The sequence below is a fragment of the Pristiophorus japonicus genome, chromosome 15, assembly GCF_044704955.1.
Source record: "Pristiophorus japonicus isolate sPriJap1 chromosome 15, sPriJap1.hap1, whole genome shotgun sequence".
NCBI classification, from domain to species: domain Eukaryota; kingdom Metazoa; phylum Chordata; class Chondrichthyes; family Pristiophoridae; genus Pristiophorus; species Pristiophorus japonicus.
This window is the reverse complement of record NC_091991.1, coordinates 139,085,212-139,105,964: the sequence shown is the minus strand read 5'-3', so window position 1 is coordinate 139,105,964 and position 20,753 is coordinate 139,085,212. Positions and strand designations below refer to the sequence as shown.

At 47.2% G+C, this 20,753-nt stretch overlaps 1 protein-coding gene across 10 annotated transcripts in view; it reads right to left on the bottom strand.

Moving 5' to 3' along the window:
* The window catches only part of rhbdl1 (rhomboid, veinlet-like 1 (Drosophila)), a 452,859-nt gene that overhangs the window by 340,538 nt on the left and 91,568 nt on the right, over nt 1-20,753 (bottom strand). For 9 of the 10 annotated variants that reach the window (XM_070900991.1, XM_070900997.1, XM_070900988.1 and 6 more), the window contains one exon: nt 15,577-15,686. The exons of the other annotated variant lie outside the window; for it this stretch is intronic. The gene's annotated coding sequence lies outside the window, so the exon portion shown is untranslated. The remainder of the gene's footprint in view (nt 1-15,576; nt 15,687-20,753) is intronic. 10 annotated transcript variants of the gene reach the window in all.

The window sequence follows — 20,753 nt, the reverse complement described above, 5'->3', positions numbered from 1 at the left end:
TTCATAGTGGGATGTATAAGGGTAACCTGGTTTTGAGCGTCCTTTTCATTAGCAGCTCTGCGGGTGGAACCCCTGTCAGCGAGTGTGGTTGGGATCTATTGGCCAACAGAAGGCATGATAAGCAGCTTTGTAGGGAACCCCCTTGGATTCTGAGCATCCCGTTTGATTATCTGCACTGCTCGTTCCGCCTGGCCGTTTGAGGCCGGCTTGAACGGTGCCGTTCTGACATGGTTGATTCTATTGCCTGCCATGAAGTCCTGGAATTCAGTGCTTGTGAAGTACGGGCCATTGTCACTGACCAAGACATCCGGTAGACCATGGGCGGTGAACATTGCCTGTAGACTTTCTACCGTGGCAGAGGATGTGCTTGAATTTAAAATGGCACACTCAATCCATTTGGAGTAGGCGTCTACTACAACCAAAAACATTTTTTTCATGAAAGGACCTGCATAGTCCACATGGATGCGTGACCATGGCTTGGTGGGCCAGGACCAGGGGCTAAGGGGGGCTTCCCTGAGTGCGTTGCCCAGCTGAGCACACATGCTGCACTTGCGAACACAAAGTTCCTGGTCTGCATCTATCCCGGGCCACAAAACGTGTGACTTGGCAATTGCCTTCATCATGACAATGCCCGGGTGCTCTTTGTGATGTTCTCTGATAAACACCTCTCTTCCCATTTGGGGCATGACTACTCGGTTTCTCCACAGTCGGCAATCGGCCTGAATCGAGAATTCATCCTTGCGCCTATAAACGGTTTAAATTCCTCAGGGCATGTCCCGTACGTAGCTATCCAGTCCCCATTCAGGACACATTTCTTAACTAAAGACAGTAGCGGGTCTAGATTTGTCCAGACTTTAATCTGACGGGCTGTCACAGGTGAGCCTTCGATTTCGAAAGCTTCAGCAGCCATGACCATCTCAGCATCATGCTCAGTTGCCCCATCAGTGGTGGCTAGTGGGAGCCTGCTGAGTGTATCGGTGCAGTTTTCAGTGCCCAGTCTGTGTTGAATTGTGTAATCATTGGTGGCTAACGTGAGTGCCCACCTCTGTATGCGGGCCGATGCATTCGCATTTATGGCCTTGTTGTCGGCCAAAAGGGACATTAAGGGTTTGTGATCTGTCTCCAGCTCAAATTTCCTGCCAAACAGGTACTGGTGCAATTTTTTTACTGCATATGCACATATTAGCGCTTCCGTTGCTACCATCCCGTAGCCCCTTTCTGCCTGGGACAGACTTCTGGAGGCATAAGCTACCGGCTGTAATTGACCATTGGCATTACATTGGTGCAACACACACCCGAACCCATAGGATGACGCATCGCACGTTAAAACAAGTTTCTTACATGGGTCATATAACGTTAACAGTTTGTTGGAGCATAACAAATTGCGTGCTCTATCAAAAGCCCTTTCCTGGCTGTGCCCCCCCAGACCCAATCGCGACCTTTGCGCAGGAGCACATGTAGCAGCTCTAACAGCGTGATCAATTTGGGAAGAAAGTTACCAAAATAGTTTAGGAGCCCCAGGAACAAACGCAGCTCCGTCGTGTTACGGGGTTTGGGTGCTCTCTGGATCGCTTGTGTTTTGGATGCAGTAGGTCTGATCCCATCTGCTGCTACCCTCCTCCACAGGAATTCTACTTCTGGAGCTAGGAAGACGCACTTCGCCTTTTTCAGTTGCAGCCCTACCCGGTCTAGTTTGCGTAGCACCTCCTTCAGGTTGTGGAGGTGTTCTTCAGTATTGCGACCCGTGATGAGGATGTCGTCTTGAAAAACCACCTTCCTTCGAATCGACTTGAGGAGGCTTTCCATATTTCGCTGAAAGATCGCGGCGGCCGAACGGACATCTGTTATACTCAAACAACCCCTTGTGTGTCGTGATGGTGGTCAGCTTCTTCGACTCACTCGCCAGCTCCTGGGTCATGTAAGCTGAGGTCAGGTCCAATTTTGAAAAAGGTTTGCCACCGGATAGCGTCGCAAAGAGGTCCTCTGCTCTCGGTAGCGGGTACTGGTCCTGGAGTGACACCCGATTGATAGTGGCCTTGTAATCCTGACCGACCCATCCGCCTTGAACACCAGCACAATCGGGCTCGCCCAGTCACTGAATTCGACTGGCGAGATGATGCCTTCCCTCAGCAGGCGGTCCAATTCGCATTCTATCGTTTTCCGCATCACGTACAGCACCGCTCTGGCCTTGTGGTGTACTGGCCTGGCGCCCGGGTTTATATGGCCCCCATGAAAGTGCCGATGCCGGGTTGAAATAATGAGTCAAATTTGTCCAGGACCTGTGAGCATGATACTCGCTTAACAGAAGAAATTGCATTGACATCGCCCCATTTCCAGTTCATGACAGCAAGCCAACTCCTCCCCAGTAGTGCGGGACCGTCTCCCGGGACAATCCAGAGTGGCAACCTGTTCACCGAATCTTTGTGGGTCACGACTACCATGGTGCTGCCTAGCACTGGAATGATCTCCTTTGTATATGTCCGTAGCTGTGCGTCAATCGGCAATAATTTTGGCCTCCTGGCCTTGGACACCCACAACCTTTCGAACTGTTTGATACTCATCAGGGACTGGTTGGCCCCTGTGTCTAGCTCCATTAATACTGGGATGCCATTGAGGAGCACTTTGATCATTATCGGTGGCGTCCTGGTATATGAACTGTATATGTGTTCCACATGAACTCGCTGAACTTCAGCTTCCAGCGATTTCCCCCAGTATTCATTTGGCCTCGTAGGCTTACATCGGGGCCGTCCTCCTTGTACATCAACCTGTCTGCAGGCTTCCTGCATTGTGCGCCAAGTGACCGCTGACGTTGCAGTTTCTGCAGGTATATTGCTGATACCTGAAAGCTCTGGCTGGGTGTTTGCCTCCACACCTCCAGCATGAGCTGGAGGCCCCTTTGTTGGAAACAAAAGGTCCATTACCAGTCGATTGTCTCTGACTGTCTCTATAACTGTCCTTAAGCGCACCATTAACAGGTGTTGATGGCCCCATTACTGGCTTCATTGTCCATTGCGATGGCATGAATCGCCGTTCAGCTAGCCATTGTCTCTGTTGAATTCCCCCTTTGGGTTCGACTACATGCTGGGGCATGTCCAATTGCCCTTGTCTGCCTAGAGAACTGTGTGCCGCGTTAACAATGTTGACTCCCTGTTTGCCGCATTTGAGCCAAGATTTTTGTCATACATCATTCTCGTCTCTTCCTCCCGAGATAAATGTCTGGGCTATCAGAGCTGCCGCTTCCAAGGTCAAGTCTTTGGTCTCAATCAGTTTCCTGAAAACCCCAGCTTGCCTGATGCCCTCAATAAAAAATCTCGCAGCATCTCCGCTCTGCATGCATCTGGGAACTTGCATAGGCTCGCCATCCGCCAGAGATCTGCCACAAAGTCTGGAACGCTTTGCCCTTCTCGCCGCCGGTGCGTGTAAAACCGGTGTCTCACCATGTGCATGCTGCTCGCCGGTTTAAGGTGTTCCCCGATCAACTTACTGAGCTCTTCAAACGTCTTGTCCGCCGGTTTCTCTGGCGCTAGAAGGTCCTTCATTAGGGAGTACGTTCTGGATCCACAAACCGTCAGGTGAGCCCTGCGTTTGTCGGACGAATCCTGTCCGAACCATTCCTTAGTGACAAAACTTTGCTGTAGTCTCTCAATAAAGTCGTCCCAATCATCACCAACACAGTACCTCTCTTCTGTGCTGCTAGTGTCCATGCTCGCGTGGTTTAAATCCCAGTTTCTCGTCGCCAATGATATGTCCTTACTATACAGTATAAATGCACACGAGGCCCATACTTGAGAGAAGGTCACTCTGTACCAGTTACCTTTATTACCAAGACCTCAAGTGATGAAGGTGGGTGGAGCTTCCCCTTTTACACCTGAGAGTGCAGGTTACGAGTGTCTCCCACAAGTTCACCCCCTTGTGGTCAATGTTCTCAAGGTGTACAACTTAGGTCAGCTTATACATGGGTTACAATGATAGTTGAATACATGACAGAAACCCTGCGGAATCTCAAGGGCAGTATCTCTAAGGAAACAGACAAATGTTGTGCTTTATGTGACCAATGCCAGCATATAAGTGAACCACTGCAGCAATCCTTTCCCAGTAAGAGGGTGGGGTTAGATATCGTAGGTCCCATGGTTTTCAAGATTAGATCATGGAAATGGTACATATTAACAATGGTAAATGACCTAAGTAACCGGACAGTAGGTCTTGCATCACTGGACATGGACATTGTGGCTGTCGCATTGTTAAAAATGTTCACTTGGGTTGGGTTCCCAGAAAAGATTCTGTCCCGTTAGGATACGAATTATATGTCCCAGATAGTTACACGTTAATACCAACAAAGCCAAATAAAGCAGCTTCAATGCACTCCTTACTATCCTCAGACAAAAGAGCTAATAGAGTGGTTAATGGCACACTGACGCATTTGCTGTACTCATAGGAACCCCATGGACTACCTATATTTGTTCAGTTGCCATAAGAAATAACGAGGTTCTCACCAATTCAATTGCTATACAAAGTTGTGTTCATGAACAATTAACATCAATCAAAGCAGTATTGTCAGGGAAGTCCCCTAATAGAAATAGGAACACAGTGGAATATGTGCTCGTGGAGCGATGACTTTACCATGTAAGTCGAGCACGTGCTGGGGCCACCAGAAAGCCAAGCGCAAGCAAAATGGCAGATACTGGGAATACCAGTTGTGCCAGAGCATGCTAGTTCTATTGCTAGAGAGGCAAAACAAGTTAGTGGCCTACTACATACATCTGTACACTGCAGTGGAGAAATGTAACGAGGTGAATTATGTATTTGAGATACCTAACCTACCAGTAAGCACCAGGTGTAACATGTGAACATACTGAAACGTTAACTCATCTTTAAGGAGACACCACCCGAGCGGAGGGCAAGTACTTGGTTAAAAACAGAATTAGCTTCCTGGTTGGTGAGATTGCTCTAGCAGCTCAGCTTACCCTATACAGCAATCAAAAACCAAACCCAACCCCACTCCTCCAATTCCTCGCACCCACAACACCGTGACCTCTGATTCAGCATTAGAAATGCCGTGGACATATGTTAGTTGTATGTACATATTCACATATTGATATATGGAATAATATCAGGACCACTGATTTACAGTGACTGAATAGTGGTAGTCTAGAATTCGTACTGGTGCTTGGGGGACTGAATTCCATTATTCATCAAAACTGTAAATGAGTGGCCTTTATTTTCCTTTACTTCTGCATGTAATTTTTATTCCTTGCCAATTTTAAAGTTGAGAATACACAGCAAGATGTTGCGCAATGGGTACTGGTTGGACTTAGATATCTGAGGCTCTGAAATTCCAATCAGGGTAAGTTGGAATCCTGGCTGGTCTCTAGAATGGGGACCAGAAGATGAGTAGAACTCAGTTCTGCCAAAATTCTGCTCTATGCTTTTTCATTCTGGCATTCTCATGATGGAACAATCTTGCACCCACTCCCCCCCCCCCCCCAAACACGTTGAAGGGACATGTCTTGCTGTCTGGGGGAGTTCCCAAGCTCTCTCGGAATTCTGCCATTTAGGCCCACTGTAGCCCTCAGTGGTGGATTCTTAGTATCTCAGCAGTGAGGGTAGTGGGAAGCAATGGGACCGACAGCACTGGGTGGGGGGTATTCATGTCGGCATCTCAGGTCTAACAGTTTGTGAAAGATCTACCTAAATGTTAGATTTGATGTTTAGTCATTGGTCTTGGATGTATTTCTCAATGTTAGTCTCTTTCTCTTTTTTTCTGCCTTTGCCTCAATCTGCCTGTGGCTGTAAAGGTGACCATGGCCGTAAAGGTGACCGTGGCCCTTAATCTTTATGCCATGGGCTCCTTCCACGCTGCAGCAAGTGACATCAGCAACATATCACAGTTCATCGCTGTATCAGGGAGATCACTGAGGTTCTCTACACCAGGAGGAACACCTATATCTCGCTCCCGATGGACAGAGTGAAGCAGGACAAGAGATTACTAGGCGTTGCTTGCACTGCAGGCTTCTCCAGGCTGCAAGGTACCATAGACTGCAACCATATTGCCTTGCGCGCTCCCTATCACCAAACTGATAGCTTTAACAATCGAAAGGGATTCCACTCTCTTGATGTCCAGCTGGTTTGCGACCACAGGCAGCGCATCATGCAGGTCCATGCCCAGTATCTTGGCAACAGTCATGACTCTTTCACCCTGTGCCAGTCCTCTGTGCTGCCTTTGTTCCAACCAGGCCATCAAGTTACAGGCTGGCTACTGAGCGACAAGGGATATCCCCTCCAGACATGGCTCATGATTCCTGTCAGCTGTAGAGATGGCCTACAATGAGAGGATTCCGCCATAAGAAATAGGATCAAACAATCAGCGTGCTCAAGCAATGGTTCCGTTGCCTGGACCGTTCCGGAGGAACTTTGCGGTACACCCCTAAGCGGGTATCCAGATTTGTGGTCATCTGCAGCATGCTGCATTACTTTGCGATAATAAGGGACCAGCCTTTACCACCATGAGATCAACAAGACGTGTGACAGGAAGAAGAGGGGCAGGAAGAAGAGGAGAGGTATTGAACCCCAGTATCCCTATCTGCCATAGCCCTCAGACTGCAGCTTATCGAAGAGTGTTTCACCTAAACCATCCCCTCCATCCATAATACACGAACGGTCCCACTGTCCTTACAACCACCATCTGATTGCCTTCCTTCAGTCTACCTTTAAGAACATAAGAAATAGGAACAGGAGTAGGCCATACGGCCCCTCGAGCCTGTTCCGCCATTCAATGATCATGGCTGATTGGATCATGGACTCAGCTCCACTTCCCCGCCCGCTCCCCATAACCCCTTATCGCTCAAGAAACTGTCTAATTCTGTCCTAAATTTATTCAATGTCCCAGCTCTCTCAGGCAGCAAATTCCACAGATTTACAACCGTCAGAGAAGAAATTCCTCCTCATCTCTGTTTTAAATGGGCGGCCCCATATTCTAAGATCATGCCCTCTAGTTCTAGTCTCCCCATCAGTGGAAACATCCTCTCTGCATCCACTTTCTCAAGCCCCCTCATAATCTTATACGTTTCGATAAGATCACCTCTCATTCTTCTGAACTCCAATGAGTAGAGGCCCAACCTACTCATAAGTCAACCCCCTCATCCCCGGAATCAATCTAGTGAACCTTCTCTGAATTGCCTCCAAAGCAAGTATATCCTTTCATAAATATGGAAACCAAAACTGCACGCAGTATTCCAGGTGTGGCCTCACCAATACCTTATATAGCTGTAGCAAGACTTCCCTGCTTTTATACTCCATCCCCTTTGCAATAAAGGCCAAGATACCATTGGCCTTCCTGACCATTTGCTGTATCTGCATACTATCCTTTTGTGTTTCATGTACAAGTACCCCTAGGTCCCGCTGTACTGCGGCACTTTGCAATCTGTCTCCATTTAAATAATAGCTTGCTCTTTGATTTTTTTCTATCAAAGTGCATGATCTCACACTTTCCAACATTATACTCCATCTGCCAAATTTTTGCCCGCTCACTTAGCCTGTTTATGTCCTTTTGCAGATTTTTTGTGTCCTCCTCACACATTGCTTTTCCTCCCATCTTTGTATCATCAGCAAACTTGGCTACATTACACTCAGTCCCTTCTTCCAAGTCGTTAATATAGATTATAAATAGTTGGGGTCCTAGCACTGATCCCTGCGGCACCCCACTAGTTACCGGTTGCCAACCAGAGAACGAACCATTTATCCTGACTCTCTGTTTTCTGTTAGTTAGCCAATCCTCTATCCATGCTAATATATTACCCCCAACGCCGTGAACGTTTATCTTGTGCATTAACCTTTTATGCGGCACCTTGTCAAATGCCTTCTGGAAGTCCAAATACACCACATCCACTGGTTCCCCTTTATCCACCCTGTTTGTTACATCCTCAAAGAACTCCAGCAAATTTGTCAAATATGACTTCCCCTTCATAAATCCATAATGACACTGCCTGATTGAATTTTGCTTATCCAAATGTCCTGCTACTGCTTCTTTAATAATGGACTCCCAACATTTTCCCAACCACAGATGTTAGGCTAACTGGTCTATAGTTTCCTGCTTTTTGTCTGCCTCCTTTTTTAAATAGGGGCGTTATATTTGCAGTTTTCCAATCTGCTGGGACCTCCCCAGAATCCAGGGAATTTTGGTAAATTACAACCAATGCCTCTACAATCCCTGCCGCTCCTTCTCTTAAGACCCTAGGATGCAAGCCATCAGGTCCAGGGGATTTATCTGTCTTTAGTCCCATTATCTTACTGAGTACCACCTCCTTAGTGATTGTGATTGTGTTAAGTTCCTCCCCCCCATAGCCCCTTGACTATCCACTGTTGGAATATTGTTAGTGTTTTCTACTGTAAAGACTGATACAAAATATTTGTTCAGAGTTTCTGCCATCTCCATGTTCCCCATTACTAATTCCCCGGTCTCGAGCTCTAAGGGACCAACATTTACTTGAGCCACTCTTTTCCTTTTTATATACCTATAGAAACTCTTGCTATCTGTTTTTATATTTTGTGCTAGTTTACTTTCATAGTCTATCTTCCCTTTCTCAATCATTTTTTTAGTCGTTCTTTGCTGGCCTTTAAAAGCTTCCCACTAGTTTTGGCCACTTTGTATGCCCTTGTTTTTAATTGGATACCGTCCTTTATTTCTTTAATTAGCCACGGATGGCTATCTTTTCTCTTACATCCTTTCCTCCTCACTGGAATATATTTTTCTTGAAAGTTGTGAAATATCTCAAGTGTACACCACCGTTCATCAACCATTATAGGTCATTCCCTCACTTCACTACAAATATAAATAGCAATACCAAATCCAGAATAAAAATAAAATTTATCAAACAACTTAATTCCATCTATATCTGACAGTGAACAAAAATAATGATGAATCACCCTTGTGCAAGCCTTTAGTGCCTTCCTTGTGTGCTCATGTTCCTATAACGTGCTTCCCCAGTGGCTACAGTGTGGGAGGTGGAAGGCTGCATTGAGGACAGTTCAGTGGCAGTGGTGGGTGACTTCGAGTAGCTCTGGGCCTTAAGAGCCGGCTCTCGGGGTAGGCCCGAGCAGTCTGTGTTGCACGAATTAGGGAATTAGCTGTGTATGTGGCGAGGCAGCAGGCATGCTGTCATCCTGAGAGAGCACAGCAGGTGCCTCTTCCATGGAGCCAAGACCACTATCCTGGCACTGCGCCTCAGTACTCCTGCGGCTCTGCAGCAAGGGCATACAAAGTGGCCAAAACTAGTGGGAGGACAGAGCATGAAATCCATTCTGTCCAACATGGTCAGCTCCTGTAACACCTGGTGTCACGGAACCTCTCCTGACAGCTCTTACAGCTGCCAAGGAAGCTGTAAGTTGACACAAGTTGGAGCTGGACTTCTCAGATCTGTGACATTGTAAGCAAGCTCACTGGCAGCTTGCCCAGTGCATCTCGTATTTCCTGGCATGTGTCAATCAGTCTTCTTCAGCAAGCTGGGCCTTCAAAGTCAGCATCTGAGTCCTCTGCAGTAGAGCTAGTGTGCGATCTCGCCCTCTGGCAAGCTGGCACCTGTGGTGTCATATCCCCATCAAAGCTCCTGCACACTTGTAGCCAGCGATTCACCATGTGAAGACGCCTCCTCTAGCCTAACTTCCAAACTATGCATGGTGCCAGTATCTGAACTGTGCTTGCAAGGGTGAGATCCAGTGACTCTGCACCTTCAGGAAGGCTGGCGTCCCTCTTCCTCAATCAGCAGAGGGACATCTGCATTTTCAGCACCTGAAATTAAAGAGAAGAGCAAGAGTTAGCTTTTAGTCGAGAGAGGAAGAAGTGCCTGGTGAAAGCATCTGCAGTTTGCCAAGCAGAGTGTGTAGGGCAAGTTAGAAGTCATAAGGGATAAAGAGAATAAAGCGTGAAGCAACCCTGCGTGATGTGTCGCCCAGTGTTGCTAGTCACCACGGCCATGACTCTGCACCTGCCCATAATGGCCAGTACGCTTTCTTCAAGGGGTGGGGGGGGGCAGGGGTAAAGAGGGCGTGCAGGCAGATCAGCCTACTCTGCTGAGAGCCAGATGTCTAGAGTTGTGTGGCACCTTCTCCTGCAAGAAAGGAGCGAATGTTTTAGTGATACTCTTGAGCCATTCCGAGAATGTGCCTATTGTGGTAGAATAGTTGGTATACAGTGTGTCAGATGTGAGGTACGGGAAAGTGAGGATTGCAATAGTGGTGAATGTGTGAGTCTGAGGAGAAGGGGGTGTAGTGAAGTGTGGTGCAGTGTGATGCAGTGATTGTAGGAGATTGAAAGGAAGCAGGGATGGGGAATTGTGAGTAGTGAGGCTAGAGGTGATGTGAGCAGAGCACTAATCTTACCTTGACATCTCTGGTAAGGGCATTGAACTTTTGCAGCATTGTAGCCATGTCCTTGGAGCTAAGCTCTTGCCGTTGACCTCCTCAGAACTGGCAGTGGAGGGCTTTCTGCCCCCAGGGGAGAAGAGGATTTCCCTGCTCCTGTCCCCTGCCTGCACCAAGGCCACATCAGAGAACCTTGGTTCCCTCTGAGTGCTTGCTGCACCCATTTCTCACAAGCTTTCACTGTTATCTGCAACCAGAATGCACCTTCCCTTTAGGAGGTGCTGGTTGCTTTTGAGTGGCATCAGAGGCGGCAGATATCTGGCCCAAACAGGTGCGCAGCCAATGGTAGCGCTGGCTGCATGAAAATGAGCAGACAGTACGAATATTACAGACTGCCTGAGACAATACCAACAGGCGCGTGCAGTGTGTGCCATACCCCCTCTGCGCACCTGATTTTGGGCGTGACGGAATTTCTAGTCCAAAATGCACACAGACGCAAGATTTTAATAGATAGATATCAGGTTATACACATAACATAAGGAAGAGTCCACATGTTCACTATTTGTTGCAACTCAAACAATTTAGCAAACCAAGCAAAGCTTCCTCTGTGGTAGTACATAGAAACATAGAAAATAGGTGCAGGAGTAGGCTATTCGGCCCTTCAAGCCTGTACCGCCATTCAATAAGATCATGGCTGATCATTCCCTCAGTACCCCTTTCCTGCTTCCTCTCCATACCCCTTGATCCCCTTAGCCGTAAGGGCCATATCTAACTCCCTCTTGAATATATCCAATGAACTGGCATAACAACTCTCTGCAGTAGGGAATTCCATACGTTTACAACTCTCTGATTGAAGAAGTTTCTCCTCATCTCAGTCCTAAATAGGATAAGGGGTAGGCCAAGACGGTGTCCCCAGGTTCTGGACTTCCCCAACATCGTGAACATTCTTCCCGCATCTAACTTATCCAGTTCCGTCAGAATCTTATATATTTCTATGAGATCCCCTCTCATCCTTCTAAACTCCCGTGTATAAAGGCCCAGTTGATCCAGTCTCTCCTCATATGTCAATCCAGCCATCCCGGGAATCAGTCTGGTGAACCTTCGCTGCACTCCCTCAATAGCAAGAACGTCCTTCCTCAGATTAGGAGACCAAAACTGAACACAATATTCCAGGTGAGGCCTCACCAAGGCCAGGACAAGACCTCCCTGCTCCTATACTCAAATTCCCTAGCTATGAAGGCCAACATACCATTTCCCTTCTTCACCGCCTGCTGTACCTGCATGCCAACTTTCAATGACTGATGTACCATGACACCCAGGTCTTGTTGCACCTCCCCTTTTCCTAATCTGCCACCATTCAGATAATATTCTGCCTTCGTGTTTTTGCCCCCAAAGTGGATAACCTCACATTTATCCACATTATACTGCATCTGCCATGCATTTGCCCACTCACCTAACCTGTCCAAGTCACTCTGCAGCCTCTTAGCGTCCTCCTCACAGCTCACACCGCCACCCAATTTAATGTCATCTGCAAACTTGGAGATATTACACTCAATTCCCTCATCTAAATCATTGATGTATATTGTAAAGAGCTGGGATCCCAGCACTGAGCCCTGGCGGCACTCCACTAGTCACCGTCTGCCATTCTGAAAAGGACCCGTTTATCCCGACTCTCTGCTTCCTGTCTGCCAATCAGTTCTCTATCCACGTCAGTATATTACTCCCAATACCATGTGCTTTGATTTTTCACACCAATCTCTTGTGTGGGACCTTGTCAAAAGCCTTTTGAAAGTCCAAATACACCACATCCACGGATTCTCCCTTGTCCACTCAACTAGTTACATCCTCAAAAAATTCCAGAAGATTTGTCAAGCATGATTTCCCTTTCATAAATCCATGCTGATTCAGACCGATCCTGTCACTGCTTTCCAAATGCGCTGCTATTTAATCATTAATAATTGATTCCAACATTTTCCCTACTACTGATGTCAGGCTAACTGGTCTATAATTACCCGTTTTCTCTCTCCCTCCCTTTTTAAAAAGTGGTGTTACATTAGCTACCCTCCAGTCCATAGGAACTGATCCAGAGTTGATAGACTGTTGGAAAATGATCACCAATGCATCCACTATTTCTAGGGCCACTTCCTTAAGTATTCTGGGATGCAAACTATCAGGCCCTAGGGATTTATTGGCCTTCAATCCCATCAATTTCCCTATCACAATTTCCTGCCTAATAAGGATATCTTTCAGTTCCTCCTTCTCACTAGACCCTCGGTCCCCTAGTATTTCCGGAAGGTGATTTGTGTCTTCCTTCGTGAAGACAGAACCGATGTATTTGTTCAATTGGTCTGTCATTTCTTTGTTCCCCATTATAAATTCACCCGAATCCGACTGCAAGGGACCTACGTTTGTCTTCACTAATCTTTTTCTCTTCACATATCTATAGAAGCTTTTGCAGTCAGTTTTTATGTTCCCAGCAAGCTTCCTCTCGTACTCTATTTTCCCCTCTTAGTTAAACCCTTTGCCCTCCTCTGCTGAATTCTAAATTTCTCCCAGTCCTCAGGTTTGCTCATTTTTCTGGCCAATTTATATGCCTCTTCCTTGGATTTAACACTATCCTTAATTTCCCTTGTTAGCCACAGTTGAGCCACCTTCCCCGTTTTATTTTTACTCCAGACAGGGATGTACAATTGTTGAAGTTCATCCATGTGAGCTTTAAATGTCTGCCATTGCCTATCCACCGTCAACCCTTTAAGTATCATTTGCCAGTCAATTCTAGCAAATTCACGCCTCATACCATCGAAGTTACCTTTCCTTAAGTTCAGGATCCGAGTTTCTGAATTAACTGTGTCACTCTCCATCTTAATAAAGAATTCTACCATATTATGGTCACTCTTCCGCAAGGGACCTCGCACAACAAGATTGCTAATTAGTCCTTTCTCATTACATATCACCCAGTCTAGGATGGCCAGCTCTCAAGTTGATTCCTCGACATATTGGTCCAGAAAACCATCCCTAATACACTCCAGGAAATCCTCCTCCACCACATTGCTACCAGTTTGGTTAGCCCAATCAATATGTAGATTAAAGTCACCCATGATAACTGCTGTATCTTTATTGCACGCATCCCTATCTCTTGTTTGATGCTGTCCCCCACCTCACTACTACTGTTTGGTGGTCTGTACACAACTCCCACTAGCGTTTTCTGCCCTTTGGTATTCGGTAGCTCTACCCATACCGATTCCACATCATCCAAGCTAATGTCCTTCCTTACTATTGCATTAATTTCCTCTTTAACCAACAATGCCACCCCCCTCCTTTTCCTTTCCGTCTATCCTTCCTAAATGTTGAATATCCCTGGATGTTGAGTTCCCAGTCTTGGTCACCCTGGAGCCATGAATCCATGATGCCAATTACATCATAACCGTTAACTGCTATCTGCGCAGTTAATTCGGCAACCTTATTCTGAATACTCCTCGCATTGAGGCACAGAGCCTTCAGGCTTGTCTTTCTAACACACTTTGCCCCTTTAGAATTTTGCTGTAATGTGGCCCTTTTTGCTTTTTGCCTTAGGTTTCTCTGCCCTCCACTTTTACTTTTCTTCCTTCCATCTTTTGCTTCTGCCCCCATTCTACTTCCCTCTGTCTCCCTACATAGGTTCCCATCCCCCTGCCTTATTAATTTAACTCCTCCCCAACAGCACTAGCAAACACTCCCCCTTGGACATTGGTTCCGGTCCTGCCCAGGTGCAGACCATCCGGTTTGTACTGCTCCGACCTCCCCCAGAACCGGTTCCAATGTCTCAGGAATTTAAATCTCTCCCTTCTGCACCACTCTTCAAGCTACGTATTCATCTGAGCTATCCTGTGATTCCTACTCTGACTAGCACGTGGCACTGGTAGCAATCCTGAGATTACTACTTTTGAGGTCCTACTTTTTAATTTAGCTCCTAGCTCCCTAAATTCGTCTCGTAGGACCTCATCCTGTTTTTTACCGATATCGTTGGTACCTATATGCACCACGACAACTGGCTGTTCACCCTCCCTTTTCAGAATGTCCTGCACCGGTCCGAGACATCCTTGACCCTTGCACCAGGGAGGCAACATACCATCCTGGAGTCTCGGTTGCGGCTGCAGAAACGTCTATCTATTCTCCTTACAATAGAATCCCCTACCACTAAAGCTCTCCCACTCTTTTTCCTGCCCTCCTGTGCAGCAGAGCCACCCACGGTGCCATGGACTTGGCTGCTGCTACTCTCCCCTGATAAGTCATCCCTCCCACCATTACCCAAAGCGGTGTATCTGTTTTGCAGGGGGATGACCACAGGGGACCCTTGCACTACTCTTCCTGTTGGTCACCCATTTCCTACCTGGCTGTGTACCCTTTACCTGCGGTAAGACCAACTCATTAAACGTGCTATTCACCTCATCCTCAGCATCGTGAATGCTCCAGAGTGAATCCACCTGCAGCTCCAGTGCCGCAATGCGGTCTGTCAGGAGCTGCAGGCGGATGCACTTCGGGCACACATAGTCGTCAGGGACACCGGAAGCGTCCCTGACTTCCCACATATTACAGGAGGAGCATAACACGTCCGAGCTCTCCTGCCATGACTTAACACTTAGATTAAATTAATTTGGCAACAATAATGCTAAAACATATTTATTAAAGGTTCAAAATGAAAAGGAATAGTACATAACCTGCAATCTAATAGCAGGTTACTAATAGCAACACTACCATATAAATGTATTCTCAGATTGTGTGCACAGCCTATGAAAAAACAAATAAAAATCTATTTTTACTAAAGTGGTTTATTATTTGGATGTTTCGTAGGGTGCACCGGGACCAAGGAAGAGAAAGATTTCATGCTTTCAAATAAATAATAAATAACTTTCTAGCATTAATCAAATCAGGTTCTTCCTGACAGTTATATAAACAGAGCAGTTTGTAGCTAGGGTTTTGTTACAGAATTTTTAGGGAGACCGCATTAACATTAACAATCCACGAGTGATTAAGGAGGTGTAATGCACATCCTGAAGGGTGAGGGTAATTTGCTTCACAACATCATGAGTTTTAATTACTTCACTATGTCCCACCATTACCAATGCCTTATGTTAATGTGACAGAAATAAACAAAGGGAAATGAATAATTTAAACATCCAATTTGCCTCACCCTAACTGTATGACAGTTGTGGAACTACTTGAATCTTAGTACCAGCTTACATCTCACTCCATTGCTGCACAATGTCACTTAATATTCCATCGATGCAGAAATATGTCATCATCATCATAGGCAGCCCCTCGGAGTCGAGGATGACTTCAGAAATACGTACCTACAACAAAGTTGACAGAAATGTGTGACAAAAAAACATGACAGCATGAAGAAAGATTTTGTAGATAGGAAATGCGCACAGTATGCAAGACTTTTAATAGGCTATAGATAGTTACCATGTTATACATATAACAACATAAGAAAAAGTCCCAAGTTCACTGTTGCAATCTCAAACAATTTAGCTGCAAGGAAGTTATGATTAACCTTTATAAGACACTGGTTCTGGGCACCGCACTTTAGGAAGGATGTAAAGGCCTCAGAGAGGGTGCAGAAAAAATTTACAAGAATGGTGCCAGGGATGAGGGACTTCAGTTAAGTGGATAGTCTGGAGAAGCTGGGGTTGTTCTCCTAAGAGCAGAGAAGATTGAGAGGAGATTTGATAGAGGTGTTCAAAATCATAAGGGGTCTAGACAGAGTAGATAGAAAGAAACTGTACCCAATGGCGGAACCAGAGGGCACAGATTTAAGGCGATTGATAGAAGGTCCAAAGGTGACATGAGAAAAACCTTTTTTACGCGGTGAGTGGTTATGATCCAGAATGAACTGCCTGAAAGGATGGTGGAGGCAGATTCAATCGTAGCTTTTTAAAGATAATTAGGTAAGTACCTGAAAGAAAGAAAATTGCAGGGCTACGGATAAAGGGCAGGGGATTGGGACTAGCTGAAGTGCTCCTGCAGAGAGCCGGCATGGATTCGACGGGCTGTATGGGCAACATAATATATTCTACCTTTCTTGACTGTAGTGTAAACATTTAAATTGACTGTGCCTGCCACTCGCCCCAGCCTCAGTACAGAGCCTATGGGGGAGAAATTCGTTTGCACCTTTATAAATTTTGAATATTTAGCGCCAGGCACAAAGGAATCTTAATTTCTTCTAAATTGAGCTTCAAGGGACAGTAAATCAACCTCAGTGGGCGCTACAGGGGCGCTACCACCAGAGCACTCCCAAATTTCAGGTGACTTGCAATCAGCAATCATCCTTCAATCCTTCACACTGGCTCATTCCAGCTATTAAAGGGGAGGTTCTATCAAGCTGCAGTTGCTCATTTTCATCATTCTTCCAACTGAACTCGACCTGACACCAACTTAGACACCACATGGCTATGCTTGCTCCTAATCCACATCGAAGGGAGAGAGTTTGCAGGTTGAATGACGCCGCATTGAAGGCATTGTAGGGTGCAGCCGAACAAAGAAGGGAATCGCTCTTCCAGGCAAGTAGAAGGAGGCCATTGCTCCAATTCTTCAGTACCATGTTTGCACTCTGCTAGTAGTCTCATCGAACGCAGCCTCACACAATGCCACAAGAAGTTCAACGACCTCAGTCGGGTGGTCAAAATGAGTACAAGCTTCAACAAATCCTACATACCAGCATCTGAACCTCACTCTGTGCACACTGCGCAAACTACCATTCCCCCATTAAACATCTGCAACTACTCAAACTCACATCCTCATCTCACGTCTTGCTTACATTTATAGTTATTCAACAACGGCAGGCATATCTCCCAGACACATAGCTGGGCTCTGACTCACAAACATTTATTTCTTTTGCAGGCCAAGATGGCCCACAATACAAAGGAGCAGCAGAGAACAGGTGGGGGTGAACCTCAGCTCCAGCAGCTCTCAGAAATCGAGGAGTGATGCTGCGGCTCATTGGCCCACAGGTGGTGAGCGTCGTGGTCGTTCGTGACATTGACCCCGATGGGGGCAACAATGGTAGCTTTATCCTTTCTCCTTTTCTCTTCCCACTTCCCCCTCACACCCGAAGGCTTTATCACTCTCCAGCTCTTGATACTGTTTGCAATCCCTGCTCCATTCCTGCCCCCCTGCCCTCACCTGAACATGAGCCTTTATGCTTTCAGATAATCAGCCAGCAGATGTCCAGCCTGTCCCCGAGCCCCCCATGGTAGTGACGAGGGAGAAGAGGACCCAAGGCACTGCGTCATTGCATCTCTCACCTGCAGGGACCATCTGAGAGATTGGCACTATGTGTTCGTTAGAGATTAGCTTAGTAGAGGGGTCTGCACTGAATGATGCACCGGGGATGAGCGGGCTACAGTAAGGCCAAAGAGAACGGGTAGCTCGGAGGCCAGCTCCCCGGAGGGACAGTTCACGCACAGGAAACAGATGAGGATCTCGATGGGGAGGCCTTCACAATGTTGGTGATGGCCATGCACTCCGAGATGATAGGTACAATAGCAAGGGTGCCTGAGAGCCTCTCGACAATGGTATGGATTGTGGAGGAGTCCACCTCCAACATTACACAGAACTTGCGCACACCACGGAGACCACCATTTCCAGTCTGAAGTTGATGGCGGGCTCCCAGAGACACCTTGGGGACCCAGACCTCATGATGCGTGTCATGGGTGATGAGGCAGCCTCCATTGCAGCACAGGCAGAAACAAAGCAACGTCTTAGTGCTGTAATGCAGAGAATGGTTGCTGGCATGAAAGCTCAGAATGCTCTCACGCAGTCTCAGCTCGATGCCACGAGCTCTGACTGCTGCCATTGTCGCTGGGTCCACCACAGTCAACTGGGGATCTCACGGTGTCGCAGCAGGTCACCAATCTATGCTCCAGCAGATTGACGGGGATACTGAGGTAATGGCCCCGGAGGAGTGGCAGTGGGTCAGTGGAGCAGGAACCTGCTGTCCTCTCTCAAGAGGACAGCATTCCTGATCACACCATTGTCACTTCATCATTGCACTTGTCACTGCCCAGCCTGAGGTGCAGTCTACGGCCAGGCGTTCCAGGCCCAGAGCTGGTCGTAGGGGTCCTGCAAGGCCATCTGTAGTCTCTGGCCCTGACACTCAGCAGCCTTCTACCAGCAGTGCTGCAGCCACAGGGGACACACTACGTAGGAGCAGTAAAATAGATAAAGCCAGAGGGGATATAAGCTTTTGCACAAGGGTGAATAGTCAATTTAATTGTTGTAAATATATGTGGTTCATATTTTTTGATAAAAATTTAATTGAAATGTTGCATATTTGGTGTCTCTTTTTTCAGTTTTGGGGCTCTGCTATGGAATGGGAAATTGATGTAATGATGGAGATGTGCAGACTAACCGGGAAATGGCCTGGAATCCATTGTAACTGATGAGGCACTTGCAGACCACACTTACAGAAGATCAATTGAGTGCCTGCCTCCTCGTCATTGCTTCTGCTGCTTCTGTTCCACCTCCTCCTTGTCCTCCTCTTCCTGCTCCACCTCATCCTCCTCCTAAGATGGTGGAGCTATGCCTAGTGGCAATGGCTGTGCCCTCATGATGGCCAAGTTGTGCAGCATGCAGCAGACGACAACGAAAAGGGACACCCACCCAGCCGAGTACTGAAGGACTCCTCCCGAGCGATCAAGGCAACAGAATCTTTGCTTGAGCACTCCAATGGTCCACTCAATGATATTCCTGGTGGCAGCATGGCTCATTATATGAGTGCTGGCCACGGGTGTTGGGATTACAGAGCGGAATCATGAGCCAGGTGGAGAGCGGATAGCCCTCGTCTCTGAGCAGGTAGCTACGGCTTGAGATCGCTGGAAGAGAGCTGGCACACCAGTCTGGCGCAGGATGAATGCATCGTGGCTGCTGCCAGGATAGTGGGCATTGACGGCGAGGGTTTGCTGTGTGTAGTCACACACCAATTGCACATTAAATGAGTATTAGCCTTTGCGGTTACGAAATACCTCAGAATTGTTATGCGATGCCTACAAAGTGACGTGGATGCAGTCAATGGCGCCCTGCACCTTGGGGAAACCCGCTATCCTGGCAAAGCCACATGCATGCTCGTGCTGCTTCTGTCTGATGATGGGGAAGGAAATGTAGTCCCTCCTCCTTCTGCAGAGAGCATCTGTGACCTTGCAGATGCAGCAATGCACAGCAAACTGGGAGATGTTGGAGATATCTCCTGTGGCACATTGGAAGGATCCGCTGGTGTAGAAATTGAGTGCGATGGTGACCTTGACTGCCACTAAGAGAGTCATCCTCACCCTGGTCTGAGGCTTGACTTCTGGTTGCAGGAGGTGGCAGAGCTCTGTGACCACGTCCTTGCTGAAGCGCAGTCTTCTAAGACACTGTTCCTCAGTGAATTTGATGTGAGAGAAGTGCTCCCGGAATATCCTGGGAGGGTAAGGCCTCCTGTTGAGAGCCCTGTTGTCACTCCTACCTCTGGCCACATTTTGCAATATTTCTCTGTGCCTCAGTTGTCTCCGACGGTGACGATGGAGCGCAAGATCCAATGCCAGCACAGCCCCCTTGAAAGGGTCCAAATGTTGGACTTTCAAATCTGGCCTTAATGAAAGTCAGGAGTTTTTAAGAGCCAAAACACTCCATGAAGTGGCAATCGATCAAGTTGGTCAAAACACCGGTCTGCCTTTTTGAAACTAAGAAGGAAACATTATTAGCCGACTAAAACTTCACCGGATGCTGACGCCTTTAAATAACACTTCTTCAGCCGACATCCGACTGAAACCCGACTGCTGAAGCTGTCGTTATCAGCGCCAGGCGTTAAACCAGGGGGAAGAGAGCCAATTTTTGTTCCGGAACGCTACACACAATGATGACATCAGCATCACTGGGCGCATCAGAGCGTGGTGCTACGTGTTACCGCCGCAGGAAAACCCCGCAGAATTTAGTGGGAAATTGATTTGCGCCCCGTTAATGCCCCACGGTGGTGCTAACGGGAGGCGCAAAGAAGCCAAATTTCTCCCCCTACTTCTCTCTCCACATAAGCTTCAGCTTTGACACTCTCCCTGCCCTCAGTGACAGGCCTGCCACTCTCTATAGCCTCAGTGCCAGGGTGGGCCCTGTACACTTCAGGTCCAGAATTTTGGCACCCCTTTGCTCAGTGCTCTGTTACTTAGCCTTAGTGCCCAGTTCCTGGGTTCTGTTTAACCTCAGCCTGCCTCCCAATTAAATTGCTACGTTATAACAAAGGTTTCTGTAACCAACAGAATGCTGACAGAAATTTTTAAAAAGCAGCTGAAGTTGTTTTTTGAAGAACAATTTTAATTTGAAATGCTGAAGCATAGACTAGGGCCTTTTTCATGAGCTTTTTGACATTGCAGCAAAAGGGAAATAAT